Here is a 12,634-nt window from a genome sequence, read left to right on the forward strand (position 1 = left end):
AAAAAATTGGCTACCCTTACTGTTTAGTTTTTTTTAAATGCAGTGAAATGTGATTTTTCAAAATTTTTCCAAAAAAATGGCGTTTTAAAGACCGCTGCGTAAATACCGCGTGACAAAAAATATTGCAATGACCGCCATTTTATTCTCCAGAGTCTTTGCTAAAAAATATATGTAATGTTTGGGGGTTCTAAGTAGTTTTCTAGGAAAAAATACTGATTTAACTTGTAAACAAAAAGTGTCCGAAATAGGGCTGGGGCTTAAGTGGTTAAAGTAACGGAGTGCCGAATGGCAAAAAATGCCCTGGTCATTAAGGGGGTAAAGTAAATGTAAAATATAGGATGTGCTAACATAAGACCAGCACCTAGAACTCCCTGAACTGTGGGAGAGAACAATGTGAAGTGTATGTATGCTAGTGCACTCAAAAAATGTTTGGGATGAAAAAACATATAAAAATATACAATATAAAATAATAAAAATTGGAATATAAAATCTGTGTGACCTTATGCAATTAACAATAAAAAAAGAAAAAGTGCATAGTGCTAAGGTGCATAACAATGGTATCTCAGTGACACTAATGATAACGATTGTATAACAATATACAGTATGTATCTAAAACACAATAGGATTCACTCCGCCTATAATGTGAAAGTGCATGGTGCTATAAGGTGCATTTAAAACAAAAGTCTCTGAGTCCTTAATATTTTGGATAATATACCAACACAAGTATATTGATGTTGAATGGATTCACACCGCATGCGATATTCAGTGCTGCATGCACCCTCAAGGTGTCCACACACAGAAATCAGGTGGCAGCTAACCAGAAAGAGGTGTTGGAATCAGCATATATATCAAGAGCCCTTTGGGATGGATTGGCCCCAGGATGTGGGAAGATCTGTTTTAAGAACCAAAACCCTCCGGTTCAGTATAATTCATACAGGTTCCAGACCGGCCCACAGCTCAGAACAGGATGTTGGATCACGGATACCCAGATGAGGATAGACACAAAAGGCCTATGATCCCCCTATCTGGTATGGTTCTTCAAAATCCTCAGAATATTGCCCAGTTCACATGTAGATAAATAAGAAGCTGGATAGTGCATTACCATAAAACCACCGGCATACATGGCACAAGAGATGGTCAGTGACTGCATACATGGCATAAGAGAAGATCAGGGTCTGCATACATGGCACAAGAGATGGTCATAGACTGAATACATGGAACAAGAGATGGTCAGAGACTGCATACATGGCATAAGAGAAGATCAGGGTCTGCATACATGGCACAAGAGATGGTCATAGACTGAATACATGGCACAAGAGATGGTCAGAGACTGAATACATGGAACAAGAGATGATCAGAGACTGCATACATGGCACACGAGACGATCAGAGAGTGCATACATGGCGCAAGAGACGATCAGAGACTGCATACATGGCACAAGAGACAGTCATTGACTGCATACATGGCACAAGGAATGGTAAGAGACTGCGGACATGGCACAAGGGACGGTCAGAGACTGCAGGCATTGGCGCAATGAGCTGTCAGGAACTGCGGGCATGGCACAAGGGACGGTCAGAGACTGCAGGCATGGCACAAGGGGCGGTCACAGGCTGCGGGCATGGCACAAGGGGCAGTCACAGACTTCGGGCATGGCACAAGGGGCAGTCAGAGACTGTGGGCATGGCTCAAGGGGTGGTCAGAGAATGAGGGCATAGCACAAGGGGCGTTTAGAGACTGCGGGCATGGCACAAGAAGCGGTCAGAGACTGCGGGCATGGCACAAGGGGTGGTCAGAGACTGCGGGCATGGCACAAGGGGTGGTCAAAGACTGTGAGCATGGCACAAGGGGTGGTCAGAGACTGTGGGCATGGCACAAGGGGTGATCAGAGACTGCGGGCATGGCACAAGGGGCAGTCAGAAAGTGCGGGCATGGCATAAGGGGCGGTCACAGGCTGCGGGCATGGCACAAGGGGCAGTCAGAGACTGTGGGCGTGGCTCAAGGGGCAGTCAGTGCCTGAGGGCATGGCACAGGGGGTAGTGAGCAACTAAGGGCATGACACAAGGGGCAGTCACAGACTGCGGGCATGGCACAAGGGGCAGTCAGAGACTGTGGTCATGGCACAAGGGGCGATCGGAGACTGAGGGCATGGCACAAGGGGTGGTCAGAAACTGCGGGCATGGCACAAGGGGCGGTCAGAGACTGTGGGCATGGCACAAGGGGCGATCAGAGACTGCGGGCATGACAAAAGGGGTAGTCAAAGACTGTAAGCATGGCGCAAGGGGTGGTCAGAGACTGCGGGCATCGCACAAGGGGTGGTAAGAGACTGAAAGCATGGCACAAGGGGTGGTCAGAGACTGCGGGCATGGCACAAGGGGCAGTCAGAGACTGTGGGCATGGCACAAGGGGTGGTCAAAGACTGCGGGCATGGCAAAAGGGGTGGTCAAAGACTGTAAGCATGGCACAAGGGGTGGTCAGAGACTGCGGGCATGGCACAAGGGGCGGTCAGAGACTGCGGGCATGGCACAAGGGGCAGTCAGAGACTACGGGCATGACACAAGGGGCGGTCATAGACTGCGGGCATGGCATAAGGGGCGGTCATAGACTGCAGGCATGGCACAAGGGGTGGTCAGAAACTGAGGGCATGGCACATGGGGCGGTCAGAGACTGCGGGCATGGCACAAGGGGCGGTCAGAGACTATGGGCATGGCACAAGGGGTGGTCAGAGACTGCAGGCATGGCACAAGGGGTGGTCAGAGACTGCGGGCATGGCATAAGGGGCAGTCAGAGACTGAGGGCATGGCACAAGGGGCGGTCAGAGACTGTGGGCATGGCACAAGGGGCAGTAAGAGACTGCGGGAGTGGCACAAGGAACGGCTGGTACAATAATATTCACAGCCAGATTCTGACAACATAAAGATAAAAGCAGGTTGTATGCCCTACCTTCCAGAGATGGTATGGAGAAATCTTCATCTGTGATGGTACCAGTGCCACTGCGCCCCTCCACCTGGTCTCACTCATCTCCAGACTCCTCTCCCTCATCTCACTCAGCTCCAGGCTCCTCCCCCCTTGTCTTCAGGCTCCCTGCTTGTCTCTCTCGGCTCCTCCCCCTGTCCTGACTTAGCTCTAGGCTCCTCCACCTAGTCTCCAGGCCCTCCCCCCCATCTTCAGGCTCCCTGCTTGTCTCTCTCGGCTCCTCCCCCTGTCCTGACTTAGCTCTAGGCTCCGCCACCTAGTCTCCAGGCTCCTCCCCCTCATCTAGATCAGCTCCAGGCTCTCCCCTGGGCTCCCTTTCATCTCACATTCCCTCCAGTTCAGCGGCCATGGTCTGTATGCCGCTTAACTGGAGGCATTCCTGTCCCTCTCTCTGCCACCGCCCAGATGGAAGGAGGGATTTTTTTTTTTTCAGGATCCAGTGATCTATGCTTTGACGGCTGAGGAGAGGGGGTGGAGTCTTCAAGCCGATGGTGTCACTCTGCCCTGCATCTGGCACAAAAGTGAAGTAGGCAGCGCCGGGCCCCTCCTCCCACGGAAGTAGCACTGGCCGCCAGGCTCCTCCCCTCCTCCCATTTATGTAGCCCCGATAGCCCGATGTTGTCTCTGAATATATTCTGTACTGAGCAGCGGGCCCCCTTCCCGGCCGGGCCCTATGACCACATCCAAAGTGCCTGACTGCTCAGTCCGCCCCTGGCAGAAAGCAAAAAATATTATTTGTTTGTTTTTTTTGTTTTTAGCACACAAAAAATAAAAAACCCAGCGATGATCAAATACCACCAAAAGAAAGCTCTATTTGTGGGTAAACATTTTATATGCTTCATTTATGTACAGTGTTGCATGACCGCGCAATTGTCAGTTAAAGTAATGCAGTGCCTTATAGCAAAAAATGGCCTGGTCAAATCTTCCGGAGGTCAAGTGCATAAACACGCTTTAAAATCGATGAAACTCTGGCACTGATGGCATGCCGAGTTTGTAAGCAGTGATACCGGAGAGCGTCATCGTTTTATACCTTTTCATGTCACGTGTATATCAGCATTCATCAGCATGGTAATTAGCTGTATACTGTGAATTAGATGTTCCAGCCTTAGGGCAGGTCACTACCATTCCTTACATGGCACAGCCGCCAATAGACGCAAAGCGGCTCTTTTTATGCTTGGAAATTAATGGGATACTTGCAAAAGCAATGAGAAGATTATTTAGAAAGCAAACAAGAGAAAATCAATGAAACTCAGACGCTGCCTTACAGGGCAGAGGGAAGGAGCAGACTCAGACGACTTGTAGGAACCTGACACTACGGCCACACACAGCTCCTGGAAGACTGGAAAAGCTGCGCAGGAATTATTGCAGGTGGGCACTTGTTTTCTTCATGTATCTAGGAGATAAAGACATACAGGTAATCAACTAATAATAATTACATAACAGTAGAACATTTCGGATGTATACATATTTCTGCTGATTCAGCTTTTTTTTTTTCATTTTATTAAATGAACATTTTAATTTGATACATAAATTAAGTATTGAGTAAAACACATCTTGTTTTAGTTCCAAGAGTTATTAACCACTTAAGCCCCAGAAGATTTTACCCCCTTCCTGACCAGGGGGTATTTTGCAATTCGGCACTGCGTGACTTTAAAGGACAATTGCGCGGTAGTGCGACGCTGTACCTAAACGAATTTGACGTCCTTTTTTTCCCACAAACAGAGCTTTCTTTTGGTGGTATTTGATCACCTGTGCGATTTTTTGATCATGCGCTATAAACAAAAAAATAGCGTCAATTTTGCAAAAATAACAATATTTTTCACATTTTTTTATATGAAATTCCCCCCAAAAAAATGTAAAAATCAAAATTTTTTAACATTTTCGGCCAATTTGTTTTATGCTACAAATATATTAAAAAAGAATAGCGCGCAAATGCAAAAGAAATTACTACCAAATCTGAAGACAATCCATAAATAAAAATGGGGATTTGGTCCCACCATATGGCCATATCGTGCTCAAGCCCACTACTGCGTCAAAGTACCCCATTATCAGTGGGTCCTACACTATCCATGAAAAAGAGATGAATCCAGCCTTTCTAACCCTTGGAGATAATACTCCTTGCTGGGAAAGATGTGCAAATGCACTACAGGGGACTCCTCCTATATCCACTTGATGGTGGACACTGATTGAGTAAAGGTGTGTGTGGGGGGTGGGGAGGGTTGCTCAACCTCGGTGGTCTGGTCAGACCGAATACATAATAAACAGGCAAAAAATTTGGGGGAGCATACCCATGTATTTCTAAAGCTGCTGCAGCTATGAACCAAAAGACATGTATATTAAAAAAGAATAGCGCGCGAATGCAAAAGAAATTACTACCAAATCTGAAGACAATCCATAAATAAAAATGGGGATTTGGTCCCACCATATGGCCATATCGTGCTCAAGCCCACTACTGCGTCAAAGTACCCCATTATCAGTGGGTCCTACACTATCCATGAAAAAGAGATGAATCCAGCCTTAGAAATACATGGGTATGCTCCCCCAAATTTTTTGCCTGTTTATTATGTATTCGGTCTGACCAGACCACCGAGGTTGAGCAACCCTCCCCACCCCCCACACACACCTTTACTCAATCAGTGTCCACCATCAAGTGGATATAGGAGGAGTCCCCTGTAGTGCATTTGCACATCTTTCCCAGCAAGGAGTGTTGTCTCCAAGGGTTAGAATGGCTGGATTCATCTCTTTTTCATGGATAGTGTAGGACCCACTGATAATGGGGTACTTTGACGCAGTAGTGGGCTTGAGCACGATATGGCCATATGGTGGGACCAAATCCCCATTTTTATTTATGGATTGTCTTCAGATTTGGTAGTAATTTCTTTTGCATTCGCGCGCTATTCTTTTTTAATATACATGTCTTTTGGTTCATAGCTGCAGCAGCTTTAGAAATACATGGGTATGCTCCCCCAAATTTTTTGCCTGTTTATGCTACAAATGTTTGGTAAAAAAAATCGCAAAAAGCGTATTTTGATTGGTTTGCGCAAAAGTTATCGCGTTTACTAACAAAGGGAAATATTTTTGTCATTTTTGTTGTTTTTTTTTTAACGCGTAATGGCGGCGATCTGCGATTTTTTTTGCGGTACTGCGACATTGGGGCGGACAGATCGGACCCTTGACTGACATTTTTGACACTTTTTGGGGTTACCAGTGACATTACTACAGTAATCAGTGCTATACATATGCACTGTTACTGTAGAATTACACTGGCAGTGAAGGGGTTAACTTTTTTTGAGTGGGAGGGGTTATGTGTGTCCCTAGGGGCGTGATTCTAACTGTGATTGGCTGTGGCTTGAGGTGTAGGAACAGTGATCAACGGTCCTACATAGTAGAACCGTATGATCACTATTCCTACACAGGGGAAAATGACAGGCGGCTTGTTTACATCAGCCGCCTGCCTTTCTCCCTCTCCACCGACGATCGCGAGTGACCGGCGGACGATCGGGTCCGCCGGTGACACATGCAGGGGGGGGATCCGTGACCGCGTGGGAGCGTGCCTCCGGCGGCGTGCGTTTGCTCCCGAGACCCTCACAGGCTAGCGACGTAGTACTACATCGCTCTGCCTGTGAGGGGCTGACCGCCGCAGTAAATAGTCGTGCGGCAGTCGGCAAGTGGTTAAACTACATCTTCTCAGCAAAGTAATAAACTTCTGTCTCATGTTGAAAAAATAATTTCATATTTTTAATATTGCATTTAGAAACTGTGTAGGATGATTTTCAGAGCATGATATCGCAACTTTTTTTTAACTTTTTAAAAAATGATTTTTCACATGATGATACAAACAGTAAATCTGTTATATTTCATCTTACTGTAACCACTTTAAGAGCGGAAGGATTTTCCCCCTTGATGACTAGGCCCTATTTTGTGATTCAGCACTGCGTTAGTTTAACGGACAATTGCGCGGTCGTGCAAAACAACATTTACGTCCTTTTTTTCCCAGAAATAGAGCTTTCTTTTGGTGGTATTTGATCACCTGTGTGATTTTTATTTTTTGCGCTATACACAAAAAAAAGCGACAATTCTGAAAAAAAAATCTATATTTTTCACATTCTGCTATATAAAATATTCCCAAAAAAAATAATTTAAAAATCAAAATCTTTTAACATTTTAGGCCAATATGTTTTCTGCTACAAATTATTGGTAAAAAAAAAAATGCAATAAGCGTTTTTTGATTGGTTTGCGCAAAAGTTATCACGTCTACTAACTACGGGAAAGATTTATGTCATTTTTTATTGTTTTTTTTTTGTTCTTTTACTAGTAATGGTGGAGATCTGCAATTTTTTACAGGACTGCGACATTGCGGCGGACAGATCAGACCCCTAACTGACATTTTTGACACTTTTGGGAGGACCAGTGACATTACTACATTAATCAGTGCTAAAAATATGCACTGTTACTGTAAAAATGACACTGGCAGGGAAGGAGTTAACATTATGGGTGATAAATGGGTTAAATGTGAGCCTAGGGGAGTGATTTTAACTGTGGGGGGGGGCGTGGCTTGTGAAATGACCATAGAGACATGTGATCCTATAAAGAAGGATTACATGAGCTCTATGATCATTCCAGGGAGAAGAACGGTCAGCTGTGTTTTTACAACAGCCGATCGTCCTTCTCTCTCAGCGGGGAACGATTGCGGGTGTCAGGCGGCAATCGGAGCCGCCTGCCCCGTGCATCGGCTTCCCCACTGCCGAGTGGGGACGAGATGTCGCCCCCTAGCTTCCCACGCGTGACCGATGAAGATCTACGTCGGTTTGTGCAGGAGAGCCACCCTGCTGCATGAAAAAGGTGGCGGGTGGTCGGGAAGGGGTTAACCACTTGCCGACCAGCCGCCGTGTATTGCGGCAAACTGGCATTATTGCGCAAAATGACGTACCTGTACGTCTTTTCGTTTAATAGCCAGTGGATGGCGCCATCATGCCGGCGGAGGACAAGGTCACTGTCCTTCAGACAGAAGGGGGGCCGGACTGTGGTCATTGGGAGTAGAAAAGGTCCCAACGTCAGTGGGACATAGATAATGAATGCCCCATCGTTTGTTTCAGTGGGAAGTAATTGTGCCTCATCAGTGGTGTCAGTGGGAGGAATTATGCTCCATTGTTGGGGTCACTGGGCTCCATTGTTGTCACTGGGAGGAATTGTGCCCCATCATTGGGGTCACTGGGCCCCATTGTCTTTTTCATAATATGAAATGTCAAACGATTCAAGGTTCTCTTCTGTGAACTACAGAACACTCCTCTCTCTTATGTTACATAGTTAGTGAGGCTGAAAAAAGACACAAGTCCATCCAGTTCAACCTATGATGTGTGTGTGTGTTTGCTTTTAACCGTACATTGTATACCCCTGTATGTTGTGGTCTTTAAGGTGCCCATCCAATAGTTTTTTGAAACTATCAATGCTCCCCGCTGATACGACTGCTTGTGGAAGAGAATTCCACATCCTTACCGCTCTTACAGTGAAGAACCCCTTACGCACTTTAAGGTTAAACCGCCTTTCCTCTAGTTTTAGTGAGTGGCCACGTGTCTTATTGTATCTCCTTTCTCTGAATAGTTTGTTCCTTATGCTAGGGTCGCCAGTACAGTATTTGTACATTGATATCATATCCCCCCTCAATCGTCTCTTCTCCAGAGAGAATAGGTTCAGTGCTTGTAGTCTTTCCTCATAGCTGATGTCCTCCATTCCCCTAATTATTTTTGTTGCCCTTCTCTGGACTTTCTCCAGTTCCAGCACATCCTTCCTGAGGACCGGTGCCCAGAACTGGACAGCATACTCCAGATGTGGCCGGACCAGAGTCTTGTAGAGAGGGAGAATAATCTCTTTATTTCTGGAGTGAATCCCCTTTTTTATACATCCCAGTATTCTGTTGGCTTTGCTTGCGGCGGCTTGGCATTGCATGCCACTTCCAAGCCTGTTGTCTACCAGTACCCCCAGGTCCTTTTCCATCCTAGACTCACCCAGAGGTTCCCCCCCCCTAGTGAGTAGCTTGCTTTCTGGTTTCTGGCCCCCAAGTGCATTACTTTACATTTTTCTACATTAAATCTCATCTGCCATGTAGTTGCCCACTCCGTTATTTTGTTCAGGTCTGCTTGCAAGATTTCCACATCCTGCCTAGAAGATATTGGCATGCCTAATTTAGTATCATCTGCAAATACTGAGATTGTACTAGATATCCCCTCCTCTAGATCATTTATGAATAAATTAAACAGGATTGGTCCCAGGACAGAACCCTGGGGGACCCCACTTTCCACACCCGCCCAATCAGAGTACTCCCCATTAATCACCACCCTCTGGACTCTCCCCTGGAGCCAGTTCTCTATCCAGGTACTCACCTTATGGTCCATACCTATCTTCCTTAGTTTGTACAGTAATCGTTTGTGGGGAACGGTGTCAAAGGCCTTTGCAAGGTCCAGATACACCACATCCACAGGCTTACCTTTATCTAAGTGGCAGCTCACTTCATCGTAGAAGGTTAATAGATTGGTTTGGCATGAACGATTTTTCATGAATCCATGCTGATTACTACTTATAATACCGTTTTCATTACTAAAGTCTTGTATGTGGTCCCTTATCATCCCCTCCAAAATTTTGCAGACTACTGATGTTAGGCTGACCGGCCTATAGTTACCCGGGATATATCTCGGCCCCTTTTTAAATATTGGTACCACGTTGGCTTTTTTCCAATCAGCTGGCTCCATACCTGTCTGTAAACTATCCTTAAAGATCAAGAATAATGGTCTGGCAATCACCTGGCTGAGCTCATTAAGAACCCTTGGGTGCAAGCCATCCGGTCCCGGTGATTTATTTATGTTAAGTTTCTCTAGTTTAGCTCTAAGTCTATCCTCTGTTAGCCATGGCGGCACTTCCTGAGGTGTATTATTTAGTTCGGCCTTACAAGCGGGGTTCGTGTAGCCCCCCGATTCCTTTGTGAAGACTGAAGAAAAGAAATTATTTAACACTTCCGCCTTTTCTCTGTCCTCAGTGGCCATTTTTCCTTTATCATCTTTTATGGGGCCAATGTGTTCTGGCCTCGCTTTCTTACTGTTTATATACTTAAAGAATTTCTTGGGGTTCTTTTTACTCTCCTCCGCTATATGTCTCTCGTGTTCTATTTTAGCCGCCCTGATTTCGTCTTTACATTTCTTATTACACTCTTTGTAATGCTTAAATGCTGCCAATGACCCCTCAGTCTTGTATTTTTTGAAGGCCTTTTCTTTAGCACTAATATACATTTTTATGTTGGAGTTTAGCCACCCAGGGTTTAGTTTTGCTCTTTTAAATTTATTTCCCTGTGGAATGCACTGGCCCACCCCCTTGTTAAGTATGCTCTTGAAGCACTCCCATTTTTCCTCCGTGTTCTTTGTTCCCAGGGTTCTATCCCATTTGATATTTTCTAGCAGCGAGCGCAGTTTAGGGAAATTGGCTCTTTTGAAATTCAGTGTCCTTATATTACCCTTGTGTTTCCTATTACTGTAATTAATACTGAAACCAATTGACCTATGGTCACTGTTCCCTAAGTTGTCCCGTATTTCTATATCCGTGAGCAGGTCTGTATTGTTGGTAATCAGTAGGTCAAGTACCGCATTGCTTCTTGTCGGTGCATTCACCATCTGACCCATGAAATTGTCCTGCAAAACATTTAGGAACTGCCGAGCCTTGGCTGAATGCGCGGTTCCTTCTGCCCAGTCTATATCAGGATAATTAAAGTCCCCCATTATAATGACATTTCCCATCCTTGCTGCCAATCCTATCTGTAAAATGAGGTCCACCTCACCCTCCTCCCTCTGGTTGGGGGGCCTATAGCATACGCCCAATATTACCTTCCCCACCGTGCCTTCCCTTTGAAGCTCTACCCATAGGGATTCTGCCTCGTCCTTAGCTCCATTATTAATATCATCCCTCATATTTATCTGTATACTGTTCTTAATATACAAACATACCCCTCCCCCTTTTTTACCCTCTCTATCTCTGCGATAAAGGGAATACCCCTGAATGGTCGCCAACCAGTCATGAGAGCTGTCAAACCAAGTCTCAGTTATCCCCACAAAATCTAAGTCCTCCTCAAACATCAGCAGCTCCAGCTCTCCCATCTTGTTGGCCAGGCTTCTGGCATTGGTATATAAGCCTCGTAATTTTGATGTTTTTAGGCTGCTCTCTTGATTTTTCCCCGTACCCACCCTGGGTATAGGAGCTCCGAACACCCTACCGCTAATGCCCCCATTTCTGCCCTCTGAAACTTGCTTTCCACTGGCTAATTCTACATCTGTACCCTCCCCCCCATTCCCTAGTTTAAAAGCCCCTCTAACTTTTTGGCCATCCTCGCACCCAGTACGGCTGCACCCACCCCATTTAGGTGCAATCCGTCCCTACCAAAGAGCCGGTGACCGACTGAGAAGTCGGCCCAGTTCTCCAGGAACCCGAAACCCTCCTTACTACACCAGCTCCTCAGCCACTCGTTAACTTCTCTAATCTCCCGCTGCCTCTCTGGTGTGGCTCGAGGTACAGGTAGTATTTCGGAAAATACTACCTTGGAGGTCCTAGTCCTCAACTTAGCGCCTAAGTCCCTGAAATAGTTTAGGACTCTCCATCTTCCTCTGCCTATGTCATTGGTACCCACGTGTACCATGACAGCTGGGTCTTCCCCAGCCCCACCCAGTAATCTGTCCACCCGATCCGCGATGTGCTGAACCCGAGCGCCCGGCAAACAACAGACTGTTCGGCGCACACGGTCTTTGTCACAGATTACACTGTCTGTCCTTCTAATAATTGAGTCCCCTACCACCAGCACCTGTCTTTCCTTTCCCTTTCTCCCGGCCTCACTGGAGGAGTTCTTCCCCTGGCAGCTAGGGGCGTCGCTCTGCTCCAGCAATGCTGGTCCCTGACTGGTTTCCCCAACATCACACAACGGGGCGTATCTATTGGGGTGCTCCAGCCCAGGATCAGCCTCCTTGCCTTGTCCCCTTCTACCCCTCCTAACTGTCACCCCTCTACTCTGCTCTGATGCCTGCACCTCCGATACTCCGCCCACCTCTGTGCAGGCCCCTGTCTGCACCTGATTGGTACAATCCTGGCTCTCCTCCGGTATGGACATTCGTCTCAGTGTTGCCAGCTGATTCCCTAGATTCAGGACCTGAGCTTCCAGGGAAGCAACGTGCTTACATTTTGTGCATTTGTAGTCGCCCTCGATCGCATGACCGAGGAACGCATACATATCACAAGATGTACACCGAGTCGCATCTCCACACCCACCGGGCATTGTACCTACTATCTAATCTAATGGGGATTCAGCGATTTAAGTCTATCCTATGTGGCTATTTCCTGGCTTCCTAACGCTACCTTCTCACCCTCTGGTATTCCGCTCCACTCACTTGACACCGGTCAGTCACCCAACACTCACAATCTCACAGCCCGGTCAGACGCACAACGCTGAGTCGCACAGCCCGGTCAGACACACAACACTAAGTCACACAGCGCGGTCAGACGCACAACACTAAGTCGCACAGCCCGGTCAGACGCACAACACCGAGTCGCACAGCCCGGTCAGACGCACAACACTGAGTCGCACAGCCCGGTCAGACGCACAACACTGAGTCGCACAGCCCGGTCAGACGCA

At 46.8% G+C, this 12,634-nt stretch overlaps 1 protein-coding gene across 1 annotated transcript in view; it reads left to right on the forward strand.

Annotated features, from left to right (window-relative positions):
- The first annotated feature begins 4,135 nt into the window (after nucleotides 1–4,135).
- The window catches only part of LOC309566297 (proton channel OTOP3-like), a 97,048-nt gene continuing 88,549 nt past the window's right edge, over nucleotides 4,136–12,634 (forward strand). The window contains exon 1 of the mRNA XM_082271401.1: nucleotides 4,136–4,387. The gene's annotated coding sequence lies outside the window, so the exon portion shown is untranslated. The remainder of the gene's footprint in view (nucleotides 4,388–12,634) is intronic.

The sequence above is a fragment of the Pelophylax lessonae genome, assembly GCF_965119305.1.
Source record: "Pelophylax lessonae genome assembly, chromosome: 11".
NCBI classification, from domain to species: Eukaryota; Metazoa; Chordata; class Amphibia; order Anura; family Ranidae; genus Pelophylax; species Pelophylax lessonae.